Genomic DNA, 24,947 nt, shown 5'->3' with positions numbered 1-24,947 from the left:
GCTCAGTCTTAAATGGCTTGCCCCTCATTCAGTTACAGTGTCCCCCATTTTTAGACCCCCCCCCACTAGTCAAAGTCTGCCAGCCTGATATTAATCCATTTATTCCTATTCTCTGTTTTCTGTCCGTTAACCAGTTCTCAGAGTATAAAAATATATATAAAAATGTTGTTAGTGAGACTGCACCTGGGGTACTGTGTACAGATTTGGTCCCCTTACTTGAGGAATGATGTAGTTGCACTGGAGGCGGTTCAGAAGAGGTTCACTAGATTGATTCAAGAGATGCAGGGCTTGTCTTATGAGGAGAGATTGAGAAGTTTAGGCCTATACTCACTAGAGTTTAGAAGGATGAGAGGAGATCTAATTGAGGTATGTAAGATGCTAAAGGGGATAGACAAATTAGGCATGGAACGGATGTTTCTCCTTCTGGGGCATTCTAGAATGAGGGGCCATAGTTTTAGGCTAAGGGGTAAGATTTAAGTCAGAGATGAGGAGGAATTACTTTTCTCAAAGGTCGTGAATCTGTGGAATTCACTACCTCAAGAGTGCAGTGGTTGCTGGGACGCTGAATAAATTTAAGGAGGAGATAGACAGATTTTTAATTAGTAATGGGTTGAAAGGTTATGGGGAGAGGGTGGGAAGTTGGAGCTGAGGCCGACATGAGATCAGCCATGATCGTAATGAATGGCAGTGTAGGCTTGAGGGGCTGAATTGCCTACTCCTGCTCCTAGATCTTATGTTATGTTCTCAGTCCATACCAGTATATTACCTCTGGCATGTGTGTTCTAATTTTCTTTATTAACCTCTTGTGTGGGACCTTATCCAAAGCATTCTGAGAATCTAAATATGCATGTTGGTGTCTTTCCTTCTCTTCTTCTCTTGGCACCAACAACTATTTTTGACTTTGCTTTTGTAATTGTTCAACCTCAAACTGATTCTTCCTCCTGCAGGCTTTGTAAATATTTATCTCCCTAATATTTTAATTTGGAATCACTTTTATTTACATTGTTTTTTCTGAATTTATGAAAATAGACATACGTATCATAAATACAATCTCATAATTCTTATTTGCCTGTTTTTGGCTTTAGGCTTCATTGGCAAATGAACCATTCACTGATCACGTGGAAATGGGACATAGGCGAGATATCATGGGGTATTTATTCGTCACAAAGGCATATGTTTTCGCTTAGGATATTAATTAATTTCCCGGAAACAGACATAATAGCAAATGCTGAAGGTTTCATCTATAGGCTATATTCCCTGAAATCTGAAATCCAGCGCTCTTGCAATCTATCTTCGAAGGGAGCATGAACAGAATTCATGTTCTGTTGTAAGGTAACCTTCAATACTGCGATGTTGCAGTTTTAGAATACGGTGTTTTTTGTACGGGGGTCAGGCGTGTCAGCCTATAAACTTTGGGAAAGATTCAATCTGTGTAACATATCTAAGGATTAATTAAACATCGCGCTTGGAGGATTATTTAACATGCACTCAAACAGATTCGAGGAGCTCAATTTATTCACAACACCACCGGATGAAACCAGATGTAGAAGGTTAGATCAGTTCTGCTGAAGGGTCATGAGGACTCGAAACGTCGACTCTTTTCTTCTCCGCCGATGCTGCCAGACCTGCTGAGTTTTTCCAGGTAATTCTGTTTTTGTTTTGGATTTCCAGCATCCGCAGTTTTTTGTTTTTATGTTTTTATCAGTTCTGCTGTGACCGTTCGGAGTTTGGAGTAAGTTTAAATAAAAGCCCTTATGTGTATGTGCTCCCGTCAGAACTGACATTTTGCTAGACGTGTTCCTTTTATATTCAGGGTGATCATTTGCAACTACAACAAATTGCTAAATCGTTGAACACTTCTTATGATGGTAGGCCTTGATCTCTACCAAGCAGTTGGAACTGCACAAATATGTAGGGAGACCAGATCAGGAGTCATTAATGTAAGATAGTCCTTAATAAATCCAATAGTGAATTTAATAGAAACTTACGCACCCACGGGACTGGTTAGACAACTTACTAGCGCAAGGCACAGTTAAGGCGAATAAGCATCAATGCTTTTGAGAGGGAGCCAGATAAACACACGAGGGAGAAAAAAAAGGCGATGCTGAAGCAGTTAAGTGGAGGGGTGGGGGCGGGGCAAGTTAATGCCAAACATAAAAGTGTTCTGGAGCATTTGGGACCAATGGTTTATTTCGGTGTGGTGCATTTTATGGAATTTATGAATTATTCGTCCTCCTGCACTCTATTATGATGACAATGCTGAAAACCACTGAAGGTCTATTAAAAAGAGCGTAACAATTAGCTAAGATATTAAGTGTATAATCGTGAAATAAAATAGAATAAATGTGGCGTTTTTTGTGAAATGTCCGGTTAATTCTTCATGGGTTTACCTGTGATCAGCGAATTACCACGTTATCTTTTATATTTATCCGTAATAATAATCATCATTGCCGTCATCGCAATCAACAAGTAATCATTTTGTTTCAAGCCAGTGTCGATTCACAGCAGCCGCTCTCCTGGGAAGATGACTTTGCAGTAGATTTAGTAATTTCACCTGAAATGCGGAAGTGAATTTCCGAATCGGTCTGGCCGTTCATCCGCCCTAAATCCAGCCGAAGAGCCACGGTAATCTGTAAAAATAAACCTCTGATATCTTTCCGGATTTTTACTTTTTTGCTTCTTTTACGCCGGAATTACGACAGAAAAATAGAAGAATCGCATAAGTAGCAACACAACTACCTTTGACCATTGCCGCTCCTTTCAAACACCAGTTGGAAAAAAAATCCATTTATCAGATGCTTTCTACACATATAAACCGTTAATTGTACATTTTGTCATGGGAAGGATTTGATCTACACGAAATTTACTAATTAAGCTTGGTATGGTGATATTAGATATAAAAATTGGTCAAAAACTATGTTTGATTTTGTGTTAAATTGTAAGATTGAAACCGTAGCAAAGGATGTGCGGTTTAACTGCTGAAAGTACGTTCGGAAGCGCGATACAAAATTAAAACACTGTGGATGCTGGAAATCTGAAACGAAATTAGTAAATGTTGGAGTTACTCAGTAGGTCAAACAGCAACTGTGGGAAGAGGAACTGAGTTCTGGTAACGATCATCGACCTGAAACGTTAACTCTGTTTCTCTCTATGCTTATTTCCAGCATGTTCTCATACATACACATGTCATCGCTGACCTGTGACATGAACTGATGGGATGCCATGAGTGTCAAGGTGTTTCAAAGTGCAGAACTACTTGAACCATAAAAGTAATATTTTGTCAAAGTTTTACAGTATAAATAAATGAAAGTAAAATTAAACTATATTATTCTTTTATTATTATTCATTCATGGGATGTGAGCATCGCTGGCTAGGCCAGCATTTATTGCCCATCCTTAATTGCCCTTGAGAAGGTGGCAGTGAGCTGCCTTCTGGAACCTCTGCAGTCCATGTGGTGTAGGCACACCCACAGTGCTGTTAGGAAGAGAGTTCCAAGATTTTGATCCATGTGAGCGAAGGAACGGCGTTATATTTCCAACTCAGGATGGCGAGTGGCTTGGAAGGGAACTTGCAGGTGGTGGTGTTCCACGATAGTATTAAGAAAGTCCTGGTTCCTGTGGCGTCAGTTGTACAAATAAATAGCTTAAAAATACATTGTGCACGTTAATGATCTTTATTTTGCAAATATTCCATGATGTTAAGACGTTTAGAAGAAAACTGAACTATCATCTCTTGACATCAATTGTGTTTGTTCCACAGTTTTAACTGAAGGTCGTTTCTTCTTACACATACCATGATTTTTGCGACAGAGGAAATATATAAGGACGAGACACTGCTCCCGAACATTACTTTGGGTTAGAGGATTCACAATGTCTGTGGGTCCCCCCAGTTTGCAACAACAGTCTCTTTGGCTCTTGTTAATGGGGAAGAACAAACATAAGTGGGTCAAATCTGTAATGGGCCTTAAATGAATGTTATCTGAAATGGATTTAAATTATCCTGTGACTCAATTTGAAGATGAACAGGGGACACACAACCTGGCCCAAAGTCCTGCCATCCATGTTTTATTTGGTCATGGGATGTGAGCTTCACTGGCAAGGCCAGCATTTGTTGACCATCCCTAATTACCATTAAGAAGGTGGTGGTGAGCCACCTTCTTTAACTGCTGCAGTCTGTGTGGTATAGGTACACCCACAGTGCTGTTAGGAAGGGAGTTCCATGTTTTGCCCCAGTGACAGTGAAGGGACAGCGACATGGTTCCAAGTCAAAATAATTTCTGGCTTGCAATAAAAGGGTGGGAAGTTGTAGATCAAGGTGTTCCCATGCATCTGTTGTCACTGCCCTTCTAGGCAGTTGAGGTCCTAGGTTTGGATGGTGCTGTCAAAGGAGGTTTGACAAATTGCTGCTGTGCATTTTATTAATGGCACACAGTGCTGCCACTGTGGGCTGTTGGTGGAGGCAGTGAATGTTGAAGGTGGCAGATGGGATGCCACCTGGATGGTGTCGAGCTTCTTGAGCGTTGTTGAAGCTGCAGCCTTCCAAGTGAGTAGACAGCATTCCATCACAACCCTGGCTTGTGATGGTAGACAAGCTTTGGGGAGTCGAGAGGTGAGTTACTCACTGCAAAATTCCCAGCCTCTGACCTGCTCTTATATCCCCAGTACTTATTTGGCAGGATCAGTTCAGTTTCTGTTCAATGATGCCCCACAGAATATTGATAGTTGGGCATTCAGTGTTGAATGCCAAGATTTTCTCTTGTTGGAGATTATCATTGCCTGGCACTTGTGTGATGCAACTATTACTTGCCACTTATCAGCACAAGCCTGAATATTGTCCAGGTCTTACTGTATGAACACAGGCTGCTTCAATATCTGAAGAGTTGGGAATCATGCTAAACATTGTGCAATCATCAGCGAACAATCATCAGCGAACAACACACTTCTGACCTTATGATAGAAGGAAGGTCATTGATGAAACAGCTAAAGATGGTTGGGCCTAGGACACAATCCTGAGGAACTTCTGCAGCAATGTCCAGGGACTGGGATGATTGACTTCCAACAACCACAGCCATTTTCCTTTGTGCTAGGCATGACTCCAGCCAGTGGAGAGCTTTCCCTCTGATTCCCATTGACCTTTTGTTTTGCTAGGGCTGCTTGATGCCACGCTCTTCAGATGCAGCCTTGATGTCAAGGGCAGTCACTCGCACTTCACCTCTGGAGCTCAGCTGTTTTGTCCATGTTTGGACCAAGGCTGTAACGAGATCAGGAGCTGAGTGGTCCTGGCAGAACCCAGAGTGCTATTGCAGCTTACTTCGATTCTTTCTGTTTCCTTCTCTTTAACACTTAACAATTCACATTCATGTTTTAGCACACATGCTTACTTCTAATTTGTACAGGCAAGCACCATACGATGTTTTTTGAAATGGCCTTTAGGAATTAGATTGTTAATGGATCACTGTTCTCAATAAAGCTTCAACAGGACATCCAGCACTTTCTTAAACAACTTCAGCTGGCCTTGTTTCAGTGATATTTATTGAGATTAAACTTCAGCAGGACTTAATGTCTTAAAATGACCCTTAAATCAACATAAATATCCACTTTTGTCCCTCAATCTAACATGGTGAAGTGAGAGTGGCTGCCCTTGACATCAATGCTACATTTGACCAAGTGTGGCATCAAGCAACCCTGGCAAACAGGAGTCAATGGGAATCAGAGGAAAAACTCTCCACTGGTTGGAGTCATGCCTAGCACAAAGGAAAATGGCTGTGGTTGTTGGAGGTCAATCTCAGGCACTATCATATACCTGGATAAAATAACAAATGGCTATATATACATTATTGCTGAGAAGTCATTTATGTCGAAGATTTTTGTCTTGCACTTATCAGGGCAATTGCAAGATTACCAACGTCAGGGGAAGTAACAACTTTATACTGTATGAGAGGAGAGTGCTGATTGGTTGGTTGGCAAGTGGACTCTGATTGGTCAAGGTATTGCCATGGAAAATGAACCAGTTGTTCCTTCCCCTGTCATTGGTATTCTTGCGATTGTCCTGATGAGTGCACAATGAAAAGCTTTGACAAAATGTCTTTTGCCAGCAATACTCAAGTTCTGTACGACCAAACGGCTAGGTATATATTAAGTGGGTATTTGGGTGTCAGGCTGATGGAGTGGGAGCACTTTCTCCTCTGAGTCGAAAGTTTGAGGTTTCAAGGCCTACTTCAGAAACTTGAGGGCAAAATCTGGACTGACATTTCAGGCAATGCATGAGAAATGTTGCACATCTGGAAGTCCTGTGGTTTGGATAAGATGTTAAAAGATCTATACTCTCTGAGATGGATCTGATGAATCCCGTGATACTATTGAAGAAGGACAGGGGAGTTGGTATATTAACCAATTTTATCATTCAATGGATATCCATAAAGAAAATAAGTTACCTGGCCATTATCACATTGCTGTTTGCAAGACTTTGCTGCGCACAAATTGGTCCGCAGTTCGTTTATATTAAACAGTGACGACAATTCAAAAGCACTTACCTGGCTGCAAAGTGCGTTGGAGTTTCTCCGAAGTCGTAAAAGGTAATAGAGAAAGGCAAGTTCAGTCTTTTGTTTTTCACCCCTGCTTCTTCGTGTCACTTCCTTGAAATTAACAAAGGGAAATTTGTTCTGGTTTTATCAGTGAATTTCGCAATAGGCTTCTGATTGTCCAAAGGCTATTAATTATGGCATCAATCTTGCAGAATATAGGCACATTTTCGCAATTCGCATTAGACATGTATTTATAATTGATTAATAACTCTTATTTCTGATCCTAATGGATTACAATATTTGAAAGCGTGAAAGCTGCTCACTTAAGGCGCTTAACCAATGATCTGCTTCATTTGTTTTCATGTTGTTTGATTGCAGGTTAGTTACTTTTCCACGTGTGTTTGCCGCAGTAATAGGAATGAATGTCCGACATTTTATAGAATGCCAACTGATTGTTCGGAAATTTGGGTGGACTTGGATCGGAACCATTAGCAGCAGCATTGATTTTGGCAAGATAAAAACAAAAAAACTGCGGACGCTGGAAATCCAAAACAAAAACAGAATTACCTGGAAAAACTCAGCAGGTCTGGCAGCATCGGCGGAGAAGAAAAGAGTTGACGTTTCGAGTCCTCATGACCCTTCGACAGAACTTGAGTTCGAGTCCAGGATAGAGCTGAAATATAAGCTGGTTTAAGGTGTGTGTGTGGGGGGCGGAGAGATAGAGAGACAGAGTCAAACACTAGGAGAGAAATGGAAAGCAATGAAGGTGAACAAGGCAACAGAGAGATCCGGAAATCTTGTCGCAGAGAGGAACAGAACTTCTTCAAGGAGGTAGGCATTTCTTGAAGAGCAGTGGCAGTCAATTAAACACAGAGATAAAAACAAAAAAACTGCGGATGCTGGAAATCCAAAACAAAAACAGAATTACCTGGAAAAACTCAGCAGGTCTGGCAGCATCGGCGGAGAAGAAAAGAGTTGACGTTTCGAGTCCTCATGACCCTTCGACAGAACTTGAGTTCGAGTCCAGGCTAGAGCTGAACTATAAGCTGGTTTAAGGTGTGTGTGTGGGGGGCGGAGAGATAGAGAGACAGAGTCAAACACTAGGAGAGAAATGGAAAGCAATGAAGGTGAACAAGGCAACAGAGAGATCCGGAAATCTTGTCGCAGAGAGGAACAGAACTTCTTCAAGGAGGTAGGCATTTCTTGAAGAGCAGTGGCAGTCAATTAAACACAGAGATAAAAACAAAAAAACTGCGGATGCTGGAAATCCAAAACAAAAACAGAATTACCTGGAAAAACTCAGCAGGTCTGGCAGCATTGGCGGAGAAGAAAAGAGTTGACGTTTCGAGTCCTCATGACCCTTCGACAGAACTTGAGTTCGAGTCCAGGATAGAGCTGAAATATAAACTGGTTTAAGGTGTGTGTGTTCTCCGCTACTTTGGAGAGACCAAACGTAAACTGGGCGACCGCTTTGCAGAACACCTGCGGTCTGTCCGCAAGAATGACCCAAACCTCCCTGTCGCTTGCCATTTTAACACTCCACCCTGCTCTCTTGCCCACATGTCTGTCCTTGGCTTGCTGCATTGTTCCAGTGAAGCCCAACACAAACTGGAGGAACAAGACCTCATCTTCCGACTAGGGACTTTACAGCCTTCCGGACTGAATATTGAATTCAACAACTTTAGGTCGTGAGCTCCCTCCCCCATCCCCACCCCCTTTCTGTTTCCCCCTTCCCTTTTTTTTCCAATAAATTATAAAGATTTTCCTTTTCCCACCTATTTCCATTATATAAAAAAAACCCACTAGAGCTATACCTTGAATGCCCTACCATCCATTCTTAATTAGCACATTCGTTTAGATAATATCACCAACTTTAACTTTAACACCTATGTGTTCTATTGTACTATTGTCGTTGACATCTTTTGATGATCTGCTTCTATCACTGCTTGTTTGTCCCTACAACCACACCAACCCCCTCCACCTCTCTGTCTCTCTATCTCTCCGCCCCCCACACACACACCTTAAACCAGCTTATATTTCAGCTCTATCCTGGACTCGAACTCAAGTTCTGTCGAAGGGTCATGAGGACTCGAAACGTCAACTCTTTTCTTCTCCGCCGATGCTGCCAGACCTGCTGAGTTTTTCCAGGTAATTCTGTTTTTGTTTTTGATTTTGGCAACTCGGGAATGAAAGCATTTCTTGAAGCTGCCGTGAATTTCGGCATTCGCATTGCCTTCTCCGATTCGTTTTGCAGAGCCGAAACTGTAGAAAAGATTTCGAAAATTGAGCAAGTGATAAAAGCTTCATCTACATAAGTCGTGCTGCATCGGGAGCTATGCGCGTTACATTTGACGAGGTTTTAAGACAAGATCTCACTGGAGTTTTAGTGGACAGGAGGCGAAGCCTGGATTACAGCAGATGTTATTGCTCCAGATAAAAGGTCAAGGTTCCTGACCGCAGCAATCGGAAGGACGGTGCGGGCGGTAGAAGTTCTACGACTGCGGAACTTCCTGAGATAAAAGCAAAATACTGCGGTTGCTGGAAATCTGAAGTTTAAAACGGAAAAAGCTGGAAAAACTCAGCGGGTCTGACAGCTCCTGTGGAGAGAGAGAAACAAAATGAACGTTTCGGAGCTCTTAAGAAGAGCCATACAAACTCGCAACGTTAACTCTGTTTCTCTCTCCACAGAAGCTGTCAGACCCGCTGAGTTTTTCCAGCTTTTTCTGGTTTTATTGCGGAAGTTCCTGCTCAGGGTCCACCCTTCTACGTTTTCTGGTGTTAGTTTCGGAACGTAATTTCGGAAAATGACGCTCAGATGCTCTCTAATGTTACATAACACTACAACGCAGTTCTTCTACACAACTCCCTAAATGCACAGGCAATGAAACGTTGAAATACTTGACGTGTATACTGACCTAAACCTGGACGGAATTTCCTACAATGTATATAAAGCCGTTTATAGTTTCGCACACGCACTTCACAAAACGTTTTCCTGTGAAAATGGGCCATTTAAAAATAACACGTGCATACGTTTCAAACTTCCAGGTTGGGCATATACATGTACATTGTGATGACAGACTGAAATGTTAAACCCGTTTCTCTCTCCGCAGATACTACCAGACCTGCTGAGTATTTCCAGCATTTCTCCTTTCATTTTCAGAAGTCCAGCATATGCATTATTATGCCTTTGTCGGAGGTAATGCCCCCTATCTAATTTCAGTAATTTCAATTGTAAAATAAGGCTTTCAAAATAAAAAAGGAACAGAAAAGTCCACGCACTGTCGTTTTGAAAAGATTGGTCGATAAACCTAATGTATAAATATAGAGATAAAAACTGCATTTTGCTGCATTGTTCCAGTGAAGCCCAACCAAACTGGAGGAACAACACCTCATCTTCCGACTAGGCACTTTACAGCCTTCTGGACTGAATATTGAATTCAACAACTTTAGGTCTTGACCTCCCTCCTCCATCCCCACCCCCTTTCTGTTTCTTCCCCATTCCTTTTGTTTTTTCCCAATAAATTATATAGATTTTTCTTTTTCCCAACTATTTCCATTATTTTTTAAATATTTTAAAATCTTTTATTCCCCCCACCCCCACTAGAGCTATACCTTGAGTGCCCTACCATCCATTCTTAATTAGCACATTCGTTTAGATAATATCACCAACTTCGACACCTATGTGTTCTTTTGTCCTGTTGTCTGTGACATCTTTTGATGATCTGATTCTATCACTGTTTTTGCCTACAACCACACCACCCCCTTCCACTTCTCTCCCCCCACCCAACCCACCCCCACCTTAAACCAGCTTATATTTCACCCCTTCCTGGGATTCACCTAGTTCTGTCGAAGGGTCATGAGAACTCGAAACGTCAACTCTTTTCTTCTCCGCCGATGCTGCCAGACCTGCTGAGTTTTTCCAGGTAATTCTGTTTTTGTTTCTAATGTATAAATATCCCTCTTTAGATATGTAAATAAAATCTGTCCCGTTGTTTTCTGAAGCTTCTCCATTACATGAATTCCCTACATTTCACAACGGCGACTGGCGAGAAGGTTTATTTTGATGATAGCCCGGCACGAACCTGAATGCAAACGGCGGCACTGACCTTGAGATAGTTGGACATTATAACGTTGGGTCTGCATCTCCCAAGACAGAAGCGGTATTGAATTCGAAGCACGTTACCCGGCGTGGAGCTGGGCAGGACGCATGTCGGCCAATTCAGAATGACTAATTTTACTGCGTGTTATAATTATTAGTGTCTAATCATTGTATTTTTGGATGTAATCGCAGCGGATAATTACTAAAACCTATAATCAGTTACGTTCTACTGGAAATTAACTAGACTTAAACTATTGTGTAGAGCGCCACCTTAACATAACTCACCGCGTAGGCGCCGGATTGGTTGTGCGGATGCAGCGTAATACCCGGTGGGTTGCAAAGCCAATATCCAGCATTTGATATAGCAATCTTTCCAAGCAGCGTTTGGTAAAACCCCACAATAGACACTGTTAGAAATGTTACGAATCACGATATTAAAGACGAATTGTTAACATGGTGGGAAGCGGGGTTGAAAAATAGAAAACAAAGAATTGGAGTAATCCAAAAACGAAATACCGCCGGATGCTTGAAATCCGAAATAAAAACTGAAAATACTCAGCAGGTCTGACAAAATTTGTGGGGAGAGAAACAGAGTTAGCTTTTCAGATCGTTGACTTTTCGTCAAAAAGTGTTTCTTTCTCCCTAGGTGCGGCCTGCAGAGCATTTCCTACATTTTCTGTGCTTAATTTATATTAGAGAATTGGAGCGAATGGGTTTCTTTGTTCTGATTGATTGGCAAAGTATGATTAAGGGCGTATTCCAAAGATGTCTGCCTTGTTTTCCGCGGATCTCCTCCAATATAATTGGCTGTGGAGTGCGGAAGCCGGAGGTCCTGGCCTAATAGCAGCAGTTGATGGTAAGATTCAAATGAAGGAAAAACACAGATAAAAACAAAAAACTGCGGATGCTGGAAATCCAAAACAAAAACAGAATTACCTGGAAAAACTCAGCAGGTCTGGCAGCATCGGCGGAGAAGAAAAGAGTCGACGTTTTGAGTCCTCATGACCCTTCGACAGAACTAAGTAGAAATAGGAAAGGGGTGAAATATAAGCTGGTTTAAGGTGTGTGTGTGGAGGGGGGTGGGGGGGGTGGTGAGAAGTGGAGGGGGGAGTGTGGTTGCAGGGACAAGCAAGCAGTGATAGAAGCAGATCATCAAAAGATGTCACAGACAACAGAACAAAAGAACACATAGGTGTTGAAGTTGGTGATATATATCTAAACGAATGTGCTAATTAAGAATGGATGGTAGGGCACGCAAGGTATAGCTCTAGTGGGGGTGGGGGAGCATAAAAGATTTAAAAATATTTAAAAATAATGGAAATAGTTGGGAAAAAGAAAAACCTATATAATTTATTGGAAAAAACAAAAGGAATGGGGAAGAAACAGAAAGGGGGTGGGGATGGAGGAGGGAGTTCCGGACCTAAAGTTGTTGAATTCAATATTGAGTCCAGAAGGCTGTAAAGTGCCTAGTCAGAAGATGAGGTGTTGTTCCTCCAGTTTGCATGGGCTTCACTGGAACAATGCAGCAAGCCAAGGACAGAGATGTGGGCAAGAGAGCAGGTTGGAGTGTTGAAGTGGCAAGCGACAGGGAGGTTTGGGTCATTCTTGCGGACAGACCGCAGGTGTTCTTCAAAGCAGTCGCCCAGTTTATGTTTGGTCTCTCCAATGTAGAGGAGACCACATTGGGAGCAATGAATGCAGTAGACTAAGTTGGGGGAAATGCAAGTGAAATGTTGCTTCACTTGAAAGGAGTGTTTGGGCCCTTGGACGGTGTGGAGAGAGGAAGTGAAGGGGCAGGTGTTACATCTTTTGCGTGGGCATGGGGTGGTGCCATAGGTGGGGGTTGAGGAGTAGGGGGTGATGGAGGAGTGGACCAGGGTGTCCCGGAGAGAATGATCCCTATGGAATGACGACAGTGGGGGTGAAGGGAAGATGTGTTTGGTAGTGGCATCATGCTGGAGTTGGCGGAAATGGTGGAGGATGATCCTTTGAATGCAGAGGCTGGTGGGGTGATAAGTGAGGACAAGGGGGACCCTATCATGTTTCTGGGAGGGAGGAGAAGGCATGAGGGCGGATGCACGGGAGATGGGCCGGACACGGTTGAGGGCCCTGTCAACGACCGTGGGTGGAAAACCGCGGTTAAGGAAGAAGGAGGACATGTCAGAGGAACTGTTTTTGAAGGTAGCATCATTGGAACAGATGTGACGGAGGCGAAGGAACTGAGAGAATGGGATGGAGTCCTTACAGGAAGTGGGGTGTTAGGAGCTGTAGTCGAGGTAGCTGTGGGAGTCGGTAGGCTTGTAATGGATATTGGTGGACAGTCTATCACCAGAGATTGAGACAGCGAGGTCAAGGAAGGGAAGGGAAGTGTCAGAGATGGACCACGTGGAAATGATGGAGGGGTGGAGATTGGAAGCAAAATTAATAAATTCTTCCAAGTCCTGACGAGAGCATGAAGCAGCACCAAAGTAATCATTGATGTACCGGAGAAAGAGGCCCCCTTCCACAACTCTTTCTCCGGTACATTAATGATTACTTTGGTGCTAGCTCCATGGTCTTGTTCAAAGAGTGACGCCAATGGAGGGTTTTGTGTGATGGGTATAAAACTGCCTTTCGACTCAATCCTATCAGTTTGCAGCCAGGTGAGAGAAGTTAGAAGTACCCTCAGAAGCTTCCTCCTGCATTTCTCGAAGAGATTTACTGGAATGCTTCCAGAGATGAGGAATTAATGTGGGCAGAATGGAAAGTTGGGATTTTTCAAGAGGAGATTTAAGAAAAGCGTTCAAAAGCTTAATCGGTTTAAGTAGGGTAAATACATGGAAACAGTTTCCAGTAGCTGAAGAGTTAATAACCAGGAAGCACGGATTTTGGCCAAAGAAGATATAGACAGGATGGTCAAAAGGGCAGACAAGTGGCAGATGGAATTTAACCCTGAAAAGTGTGAGGTGATACACTTTGGAAGGAGTAATTTGACAAGGAAGTATTCAATGAACCGCATGGCATTAGGAAGTTCTGAGAAACAAAGGGACCTTGGCGTGGGTGTCCATAGATCTCTGAAGGCGGAGGGGCATGTTAGTGAAAAAGGCATATGGGACACTTGCCTTTATCAATTGAGGCATAGATTACAAAAGTAGGGAGGTCATGTTGGAGTTGTATAGAACCTTGGTGAGGTCACTGCTGGAGTACTGTGTGCAGTTCTTGTCGCCATATTATAGAAAGGATGTGATTGCATTGGAGTGGGTGCAGAGGAGATTCACCAGGATGTTGCCTGGGATTAAACATTTAAGTTATGAAGAGTGGTTGGTTAGACTTGGGTTGTTTTCGTTGGAGCAGAGAAGACTGAGGGATGACCTGATCGAGGTGTACATGATTATGAGGGGCATGGACAGGGTGGATAGGGAACAGTTGTTCCCCTTGGTTGAAGGGTCAGTCACAAGGAGGCATAAGTTCAAGGTGAGGGGCAGGAGGTTTAGGGGGATGTGAGGAAAAACGTTTTCACCCAGAGGGTGGTGATGGTCTGGAATGCGCTGCCTGGGAGGGTGGTGGAGGCGGGTTGCCTCACATCCTTTAAAAAGTACCTGGATGAGCACTTGACACGTCATAACATTCAAGGCTATGGGCCAAGTGCTGGTAAATGGGATTAGGGGGCCAAGTGCTGGTAAATGGGATTAGGTGGGTAGGTCAGGTGTTTATCACGTGCCGGTGCAGACTCGACGGACCGAAGGGCTTCTTCTGCACTGTGATTCTGAGAAACAGGAGAAAAACATTTTTGAGCAGTTTTGAACACACTGTCTCATAGGATGGCGGATGCAGATTCGATAGTAGCTTTCAAAAGGGAACTGGATAAATACATAAAAAAGAAAAATATGCCGAGATATAGGGAAAGAGTGGGGCGAATTGAATTGCTCTTCGAAAGACTCACAGCAGATCCGATGGCCAAATGGCCTCTTTCTGTCCTGTGCCATTCTATCATTGTATGATTCCATGATGATTAAGACGGAATTTTGAAATCAAGCTATCTGCTAAAAGCTGATTTGGGTTTAGCCAAATGTTGTTCATAGAAGAAGTTAAGCCAATCATGGTCTTGCTGAGAACATGACGTGCGTTGCAGAAATACTCTAATTGACGGCTGGTCAAATGTATGCATTGGTTTAAGTAATATGACTAGTGTGCTTGCGGTTGTCAGCTATAGTCTTCCATTCTTATTTCCTTTTCCTTATGTTGCTATTTTACCACAATGAGCCTCCACTCGCTCAGACATGCGGACATACAATTCATTCATTCAAAGTCCACAAGCTAGTTTAAGCTAATATCACTTCATGGTTAATGTTTTACACAATTGGGACATGCGACGGACACTGCTGCATTCTCGGAATAAAAACAGAAAACGCTGGAAAATCCCAGCAGGTCTGACAGCATCTGTGGAGAGAGAAACAGAGTCCGTATGACTCTTCTTCAGAAGTGGTATTTTGCTCTCTCTTCGTGCCACGCATCCCAGCAGCAGTAAGATGAAATGGTTTGGTCAAAAACAGCAGCGTCGAAGTGTTTTCCTCCTAACATTGATTCAGGGTTTAATACTTGTCCTTGGGTTTATCATTGTTCCATCAGTTCCCACGAGGAACACAAGTTTTTGCAGTGAAGTTATTATTTTAGAATGCCATGCTGGCTCTTCCGCAGCCTTCTACTCTGTAGCAGGTTGTATCGCTTTGTTACTGTGTGTGTGTTTTATCCTGGCATTTCTCGCCCGGAAGCTGCCGAATAATTTAAACGAAGCTAAGCGTCTAACTTTCAGCATGCTCATCTTTTGTGCGGTGTGGAAACATTTTTCCGCTTCTGTGAGTTTTCCTGGGAAATACGCCGTGGCGGTGGAAGTGTTTGCGAATCTGGCCTCGAGCTTCGGCTTACTTATTTGCATTTTGCTCCGAAATGTTAAAACTGTTATGATAACGCCAGAGAAAAACACAAATAACCCAATGAGCAAAGTGATTGAAAATAAACTTTAGAAATCTATAAAAACTCGTTAGCATGCATATTGCTGGCACTTTTCTACTTCGAAAACTTTCTACAACAATTAGCTCAAATGCTACAGATCGATTCATTTATTAATCTCAAGTACATTTTTAATATAATTCCTCTGTTCTACTCTATTTTGCGGGAAACATCGAGTGTATGGAGTTAAATTTCAACATTTAATCATTAAACATATTTTACTTCGACTTAATTTGTAAGCCTTTAATTCAATTCCGCATTCAAGTATTTCACACCTGAGTACTTGACATTATAAATATGATTTTAGGCTCCGCACTTTCTAGCACTGCGCCCCAGACTTGGAAGATCTGACGTTCAGTACTTTGTGGAGAGTGAGCTGATGTAACGGGTTTTAAATCTAACTTCACTGCCCCGGTCTACAGAGGCTAAAATAATTGAGGTTGAAATTATGATGATTTATTATTTAATTCTGATTTCATATTTGCATTCAGACATTTGTGAGGGACGCCTCACATGCCACATAATGTGAAGAGTTACTTGAATAATTGAAGACACTTAACTTTTGGACTTGAAATTAAAAAAAAAGATTTTCCTTTTCCAAATCCTAGAGTCAATGTTGACGAATTTATGGGCATAATGAACTGATGTTTACTTAGCAACGTAGAAAATGCTGTTGAAAATGGGACCTGTGGTTCACAAGAAATAACATGATTTATTGGACATAAAAATACATAATAACCAATATGGCATTTAACCATTCTTCTGTGTTTATTGTAGTCTAGGACGCAATATAATTTACTTGTGTGAGACTGAAGGGTAGGAAGTTCACCCACCCCCGCCATTCATTGATATTTTGCTACTGTGTAAAACAGTAAGAAGTCCCTTTTACATCCCTCCTAACTTTTAATTCAATGAAATTTAACGGGCGGCAAATTCGATGGCACTCGTTTTACTCCATCGGCCAAAGTTAAAACTACCCTCGTGTCCATTCATATTTCTTGATTTGCTTGATTTGCGCACATGCACACTGACCTAGAAAATACTGTTGGCAACCCTACTTCAATTACTCTCAACGGATTGGCATGTCTCTGGATAAAATTATCTACTTTGTGAAACATTTAGCGCCGTTGTTAAAATTGCGGAAAGAACGCTCATATCAAGGCGCGTGGCAATAATTCTTACCCTGTAATAGAATAAATAGTAACTTGAAAAATATGGTCGCCATTCACTTTATTTTTGATGTTATCTTTTTGGGACTGCAACAGTAACTCCATGGATGCTGTTGCATGAATCTATGAAGAAAACTGCTCCAAGCCTCGTTCTGTATATTGTCCTCTGAATCCACTAGCACCTAATAGCGGAAACAACGATGGCGAGTGTTTTAGAAGGTAGCATCTTTACGGGCTGATTTCTGGACTCCATGCTACTATCAATCAACATATCAGAGCAAAGGATCTCCTTGGCGATGGGTGGGGAAGAACTAGATGAGAACTAAATTTCAGCTGACTGAAACAAAAGGAGAAGGTCTAAGAAGGTTGAAATACCTTTATATTTTGTACGCGATTCAACAGAGAGCTTTCTCCAAAGTAGCTCTGTATTTTGAACATTCGATTGTCGACTTATGCACTGGAAATACAACAGAACAAGCAATTAACAAGAAGCAGCTGCTGGAGATTCTCAAGGTAGTCAAGTCATTTCCTATAGTTAACTTATCACATATTTGGATTCCTTTGATTTCAAAGCCTACCAAACCTTATCGTTAGAAAATTATTAACCTGTATAGTTGTAGGTTTGTCCACGCTAATCTATTAAAATGATGAGGAGTTCATATTTGCAGGCAACAAGAAAGAAGTTAAAACGCTGAAGGAATTCAGGCTCAGCTTTAAGGATTTATCTCTTGTAACGGACTGTGTTGAATGTGACAAGTGCAGATCATGGGGTGAACTTAAGAGTCAGGGTTTGGTTTGCTCTGAAGATTTTATTTTCTAAACGGCAAATCAAGAACCTTCCCGAACGGAATCCTTTGTCAGGCATTCATCTCACTAGACAGGAGGTTGTCCCTCTCTGGTATGCGTGTGCCCGAGTATGTAAGTCTTAGAGCATTTCCAAATGTTGTTAAAGGACAAGATATAAGAAATGCTATGGAAACAATAATGATGGATGCTGGGTAGAGACTTTGTAATATTGTTCCAGTCTCTGGCACTCAACAAAACTTTAGGTTCTTCGGGGATCCAGTAGCTGCTGCATACCTTACAGTATTGCATTGGCTTGAACTGCATTGAATGAAATGCAAGGAAATGAATTTGGATTGGTAATAGTGAACAACTTCTTACATTTCATTCGATAGCATTTCCTTGTAAGATTGATACAATGAAGTGCTCTGAGTGTTCTGTTACGGACGGGGGGAGGGTAGGGGATTAATTTGAACTGCCCTGATTTTTACTCTCATCACCTGTCCATAAACAGAAAGGTGTTTTGATTTTAATTTCCGCCATTATAGATGGTGACGTATTTTCCCAACCCCTCAGTTTTGGTGTGACCCAATTTCTATTAACAGCTCCACAGCAAAATGTAAATAGGGTAAACTCAGAAGGGTAACTTATTTGCACAGACTCAAGCACTAGAGGAGTCACAACGTAACCCCCTTTTTCACTCGCACAATTAAAAAAAAGGGGCAATAGAGAAAGAAAGGGGTTTACAGGGCAAAACCCACAGAATACACAACGTAAACTTTTTCACTCGAAAATAACAGAAGGGGGAATAATGAAAGAAAGGAGTTTACAGGCCAAAACCCACAGGGTAAAGAATTATTGTTTCACTTCAGCCAAGATTCCAGAATTAAAGTGCACGGATGTATTCTTTCAAAGAGATGGCACGTTGAAGACTGATGCTGGATAATTCGCTTTTCCAGTAGAGATGACTTCCACCATGGGATGGCATGGAGAGATGAATTAGCATTTTAGGCATGGTACAGAAGCTCAAAAGTTCCAATAGAAACAGTGTAGGTAGAGCCAGGTCTTTAAACCTGGGCAGAACTCTGGTTCTGAGCTGCTGCTTGATAGATGGAAGATGGTAGACTGAGATTTGCAACTCCACAAAGCAATATTACAGGTTCCACCAGCTTGGGGAAGGGGCGGGGTCATGTGACTCCTCTCCACTTTGTCTTCTACGAAGGATCTACATTCATTAGTATAGATTCTTGAGATTGGTAATGTTTCAGCTATTAAGAATTTCAAAATAGGTTTTAGTGTCCTTTGACCCAGCAGACTGGTTGCATCCATTGGCCAGGCCTGGCTTAAGAAATGTAAATGGTCTTTATATAATTTCCTTGGGAGTTGGTCTTCTGTAGCTCACCAGCTCATTAGCTTCTCTCTAGAGGTGGCAGCGGTTCTGAGTGCCAGGAACTTCCTTTTGCTTGTGTGATAGCCAGCCATAGCTTAAGTCATTTTAAAGCCTTTGTCTGGTTTCAAAATATGTATAAATTAGCCATGACGATATATAAAGTGAGATCTTAGACCTATGACAATTCCAAAACCTAGTCTTCATGGTCTGTAAGGTTTTTCTAATTAACTTACCACATGTTTGGATTCCTTTGATTTTAAAGCCTACCAAACCTTATCCATTAGAAAATGATAAACTTGTACAGTTGTAGGTTTGTCCGCGCTAATCTATAAAAATGCAAGTGTAATTTCATTTTTATCTACAATGGTTTGAGAGGACTTCACAACAATTGCTTCCTTCTGCACTGTATCATTTTATAATTATGTGATTCTATGAGAATACAACTTTCCTGTGGGAGGATTACCCACCACAGATCTTGAGGGCACGTGCAACTTTTCAGCACCCCTATTTCTGATACACCAACCATCACTTTCCCATCCCTTGAGTGAAATTCAAGGTATGGAAATTACCGCCTGCTTTCACGAGCTGGAATTGTTGCGGTTAGTGCAGATGAGCTTAAGCAAAGACTTAATACAGGTGTTGAAAATTATGAAACTTTTTAATCAAGAACATAAGGAGAAGCTGTTTCCACTTTTATAGGGTGCAGTACGCAGAGGACACAGTTTCAAAATAATTGGTCAAAGAACAGAATCGATATGAACAAAAAAATATGCAGCTAGTTATGACATGGAATGCATTACCTAAAAGGATGTTGGAAGTAGATTCAGGATCTTATCCTAGGCCCAACTTCTTCAGCTGACTCATCAGTGACATTCCCTCCAGCATAGCTCAGAACTGGGGATGGTCACTGATGATTGCACAATTTTCAGTATCATTTGACACTTCTCAGGTACTGAATCAGTCCATGCCAATATGGAGCCAGGCAATGACTATCTCCAAGAAGAGTGAATCTAACCATCTCTCCTTGGCACTTAATGGCAGTACCATCGCTAAACCCCCCACTATCAACATCCTAAGGGTTACCATGGACCAAAACCTGAACAGGGTCAGCTATAAGAGCAGATCAGAGGCTGAAACGTGTGCAGAAAACAATTCCCCTCATGACTCTCCAATACTATCCACCATTTCCAAGGCACAGGTTTGGAGTGTAATAGAATATTTTGCACTTGCCTGAATGCGTGCATCTCCAACAACATTCAAGGAGCTTGATATCATCCAATAAAAAGCAGTTCTCTTGACCGGCACCCATCCACCTACTTAAAAATTCACTTTCTCCACCATCAATGCACAGTAGCAGCAGTATGTACTATATACTGGATGCACTGCAGCCAATCATGAATGCTCCTGCAACAGCACCTTTCAAATTCGCGAACTCTATCATGTAGAGGAACAAGGGCAGCAGACATATCGGAATGCCATCGCTTGAAAATTCCCCTCCAAACCACACACCATCCTGACTTGGAACCTTCCTTCACTGTCATGGGTTCAAAATCCTGGAACTACCTTCCTAACAGCATTGTGGATGTGCCTGCATCAGGTGATGGCAGCAGTTCAATAAAGCAGCTTAGCATCACCTCCTTAAGAGCAATTAGTGGTGGTCAACGAATGCTGGCCTTGCCAGCAACGCCCACACCCCATGAAAGATTGTTTCCCCTTATATGGATATTTTTGCGAGTGTCCTGAGGAGTGCAAGACGAAAAGCTTAGTCATGTCTTTTCTTTCAGCAGTAAAAAAGGTTCAGTGAGTTTCAAAAGGGAATTGAATAAATATTTCAAAAGGAAACAAAAGTCAGGACGATGAGAAAAGAATAGGAGTAATTAGTTAGCTATTCCAAAGACCTGGCACAAGTATGATAAGCCAAATGCCTCGGCATGTGCTGTACAACAATAAACAGAGAAATATAACCAAGATCATTTCAGAATATATTTAGTGTCATCTTATGCTCTTCAAAAGTACCAGCCAGCACTAATAACTGTCTTAGTTTGTCGTGACAACTTATGATTCTGGACAGACTTAATAGTCATATAGACAAATGTGGATTAATTAAGGGAAGCAAGCATGAATTTCCTAAAGGAAAATCATGTTGAACTAGCTGGCAAGAGTTTTTTGAAGAGGTAACAGAGATGGTTGATGAGGTCAATGTTGTTGATGTGATGTACATGGATGTCATGAAGATATTAATGTGTATGTTATTGGAAATTACTTTAAATTGGACCTGTAGTAGGGTCTGTGTCTGTGGGCATGTCTGTGTGTGTCTTAATTGGATTAAAGCCAGCTAGTCTGGGTGCTTTGGTGTATAGTCGTTTTGAGATGTTGAACAGTAAGGTAAAGGGTACATTTGCATTTTGTTGAATAAACCATTCAAAGACTGGGGGTGAAATCTTGCAGCTAGCTAGGAGACACCAAACAATATCTTTATATTACTAATAAATTTGGTACTATGAGAGGGGTTTTATCTTTAGAAAGGGTGGAGTTCAAAGGGCCTGGTGTTACAATGAGAATTTACATTCAAAGGGAAGGCTCGGTATATACAGAAAAGAGTTTTGTGTGTGTGGGTCAGAGGCATGTAATATATAAGCAGCCTGTAAGCCTTACAACTGTCTAAAAAGGAAACAAATTGAAAAGGACCTCACTTTGATTTGGAAGATAAGATGTGCTTTGCCTGGTGTCTGTTTAAGTCCATGGGTTACTGATGCCTTGGTGAAGATTTACCTAGGAGTGATTAATTTGGGGATTTGTTTAAAAGTCATTATGGTAGTAATTTGTAGACATGTGTATATATTTAAATTTATTGTTAAATTAATAAATGTTTAATTTAATTTATATAAAAATCCCTGGAGGCTTTGCGGTTTTTATTCTTGAATTCAGAGCTGCATCTCAAACATACCAATTGAAAATTTAGGTAATGATGGTTGTTTGAAGTTTCCCTCTGGAAATTTAAATAACTCAGCCTTTATCAACCGCTGTGTCATAACAACTGACTTCCAAAAGACATTTGATATAGTGTAGTGCAACAAACTTGTGAGAAAATTTATAGTTCATGGAATAATTGGGACAGTAGCAACATAGGTACAAAATTGGCTGAGTGATAGAAAACAGTAATGGTTAATAGATGTTTTTTGGGCTGGAGGGCATTTTGTAGTGGAATTCCCTATCAGGAGCACTGCTTTTCCTGATACGTGTTAATGATCTAGACCTTGATGTCCACAGAACAATTCCGAAATTTGCAAATGATACATAACTTGGAAGCATTGTAAACTGTGAGGAGAACAGGGCAGAACTTCAAAAGGACATAGACAATTGGTGAAGTGGGCAGATATGTGGCAGATGAAGTTCAATTTGGAGAAATGTGAGGTGATACATGTTGGCAGGAATAACATGGAGAGACAGTACAAAATAAAGGGTACTACTCTAATGGGGTGTGGGAGCAGAAAGACCTGGGTTTTTATGTGCATAGGTCATTAACTGTGGCAGGAAGAGTTGAGAGACCAGATAATATTGCACACAGCATCCTAGGCTTTGTTAGTGGAGGCATAGAATACAAGAGTGTGAAAGTTATGTTGAGCTTGTATAACACAGCAGTGAGGCCTCAGCTAGAGTACTGCCCAATTCTGGGTACTTCATTTCAGAAGGATACGAAGACATTAGAGAGAGTGCAGAAGAAGATTATGAGAATGGTTTCGGGATGAGAAACTTCAGTTATGAATATAGATTGGAGAAGTTGGAACTCTTTTCCTTGGAGAAAAGATTGCTGAGACGAGATTTGATGGAAGTATTCAGGATAATGAGGGGTCTCGATAAAGTAGATGGGGAAACTGTTCTCATTGGTGGAAGGATCGAGAACTAGAGAATAAAGATTTGAAGTAACTAGTAAAAGAAGCAAAAGCGAAAGGAGAAAAAACTTTTACACAGAGCAAATGGTTAGGGTCTGGATTTCACGGCCTGAGAGTGTGCTGGGGGCCCGGGATGGGGGGTGGTGGGGGGTGGGGGGGTGGGGGGGGTGGTGGGTGGGAGGTGGGGAGGGGGGGGGGAGGCAGGTTCAATCAAGGCATTCAAGAGGGAATTAGATGATTATTTGAAAAGAAACAATGTGCAGGGTTACGGGGAGAATGGCACTAGGTGAAATGCTCATTTGGGAGGCCGGTGCAGACACGATGGGGTGAATAGCCTCCTTCCGCGCTGTAACAACTCTGTGATTCTGTGACCTCTACTTCCTAGTTATTGACTCCATTCCTCTCCATGGCAATTTTCTGAGTTTGATCGTCCTGTTTGCAACCTTGGCGATTTATTGGACTCCAAGATGAGCTTCTCACCATATATCTGCACCATCACTAAGATCACCTATTTCCATCTTTGTAACATGGGCTGATTATGCCCTGCCTCAGCTAATCTGCTCCCCAAACCTGCCTTTGTTAACTCCAGACCTCACTGTTCCAATGCACTTCTGCTCGACCTCCCACAGTCCACACTCTGTAAACATCGGTTCATCAAAAGCTCTGCTGCCCATATCCCTACTCACGCCACATCGCGTTCACGCCGCACTCCCTGTGCTCGCTGATTCACCTTGGCTCGCGGTCAAGCAACAACTCGATTTAAAAATTGTGCTAGATACCTGCCATCATTTAATTCATGTAATTTTGGCCTCTTGAGCATCACCAATTTTAAATGCTCCACTATTGGTGGCCGTATCTTCAGTTGTATCCGCCACAAGCTCTCGGAAGTTCGTCCCCAAACTTCCCGCTTCTCAACCTCTCTTTGCTCTTTAGAGACGCACCGTAAACTGCCTCTTTGACGAAGCCATTTGCCATCTGCCCTAATATCGTCTTATGTGGCTCCATGTCAAATTTTGTTTTATAATGCTCCTTTGAAGCGCCTCGGGTCGCTTTATTACGTTCAGCCCGCGTTGTAAATGCAAGTGTTTTATTTCTTGGTGTATAAATATTTTTCAATGGCCCTTTGATTCAACGTTTACCGGTTTTGACTGGAGTTCTATTTTAACTTGACCATAATTTAGGACTGCCAGATATTCTGTGAATGGGAAGCCTGCTGAAATTATTGGAAGTAGAAAAGTTTTATTGAACCTTGGCTGGCCCTGTTCGCTGATCTATAATAGGAGAAACGCCCTCTATGAGGCGATTTTGGTTATTCCCACACAATACCTAATCTTACAGAGTGAAAAAAACATTTTAAATTGGGCGGCGAGAAAGACAGGGCTAACGTTTCGAGTCCGTATGACTTCTTCAGAGCTGAAGAAGAAGCAGTGAAGAAGAGTCATGCGGACTCAAAGCATTAACTCTTTCTCTCCACAGGTGCTGTAGACATGCCGAGTTTTTCCAGCATTTTTATTTTTGTTTCAGATTTCCAGCATCCGCAGTATTTTGCCTTTACCATTTTACTTTGTGTCGATTTAAGATTCCATGCAAAAAATTTAAAAAGGCACCAGTGCGAAATGGCTTCAATGACTGTTTGTGTTTACACTGGTAAAGAGTCATTTGGGATCAGGAATGTCTTTCTGCCAGGAGATAATTACAACAATAACCGCAGGGGCTGAGGAAACGATTTCATTTCCGCAAGGCAGATATTTTTTCTTTGGGGAGTTGCTGAGCATGAAAGTGCGTTGAACCCGAAATTACCCATCGCGCTCTCTCTTCAATGATATATATCATGCCCTATTGACAAAATATTCCCATAGTTGCTGGAGCAACAGTTAAACATGAATATCACAATAAAGGTTTTATTTTGGGGCTTTACGTTTGCTTTTCCTGTTTTTTCTGCTTACGAACAAATATGTAAGCTTCAAGGAAAGTTCGGCCTGAGCGACACAACTGAGGAGGGCGAAGTCATCTTAGGCGGAATGTTTAACGTGCACTCCGACAGGCTCGAACGAACTCATTCCTTCACAAATGTACCACAGGAAACACAATGCAAAAGGTG

The 24,947-nt window shown here is 41.9% G+C and overlaps 1 pseudogene; it reads left to right on the top strand.

Moving 5' to 3' along the window:
• Nucleotides 1-24,807: 24,807 nt before the first annotated feature.
• LOC121293783 overlaps nucleotides 24,808-24,947 on the top strand; it is a 40,906-nt pseudogene continuing 40,766 nt past the window's right edge.

Source organism: Carcharodon carcharias, chromosome 2, assembly GCF_017639515.1.
Source record: "Carcharodon carcharias isolate sCarCar2 chromosome 2, sCarCar2.pri, whole genome shotgun sequence".
Lineage (NCBI taxonomy): Eukaryota > Metazoa > Chordata > Chondrichthyes > Lamniformes > Lamnidae > Carcharodon > Carcharodon carcharias.
This window is presented reverse-complemented; position numbering and strand designations above follow the sequence as displayed.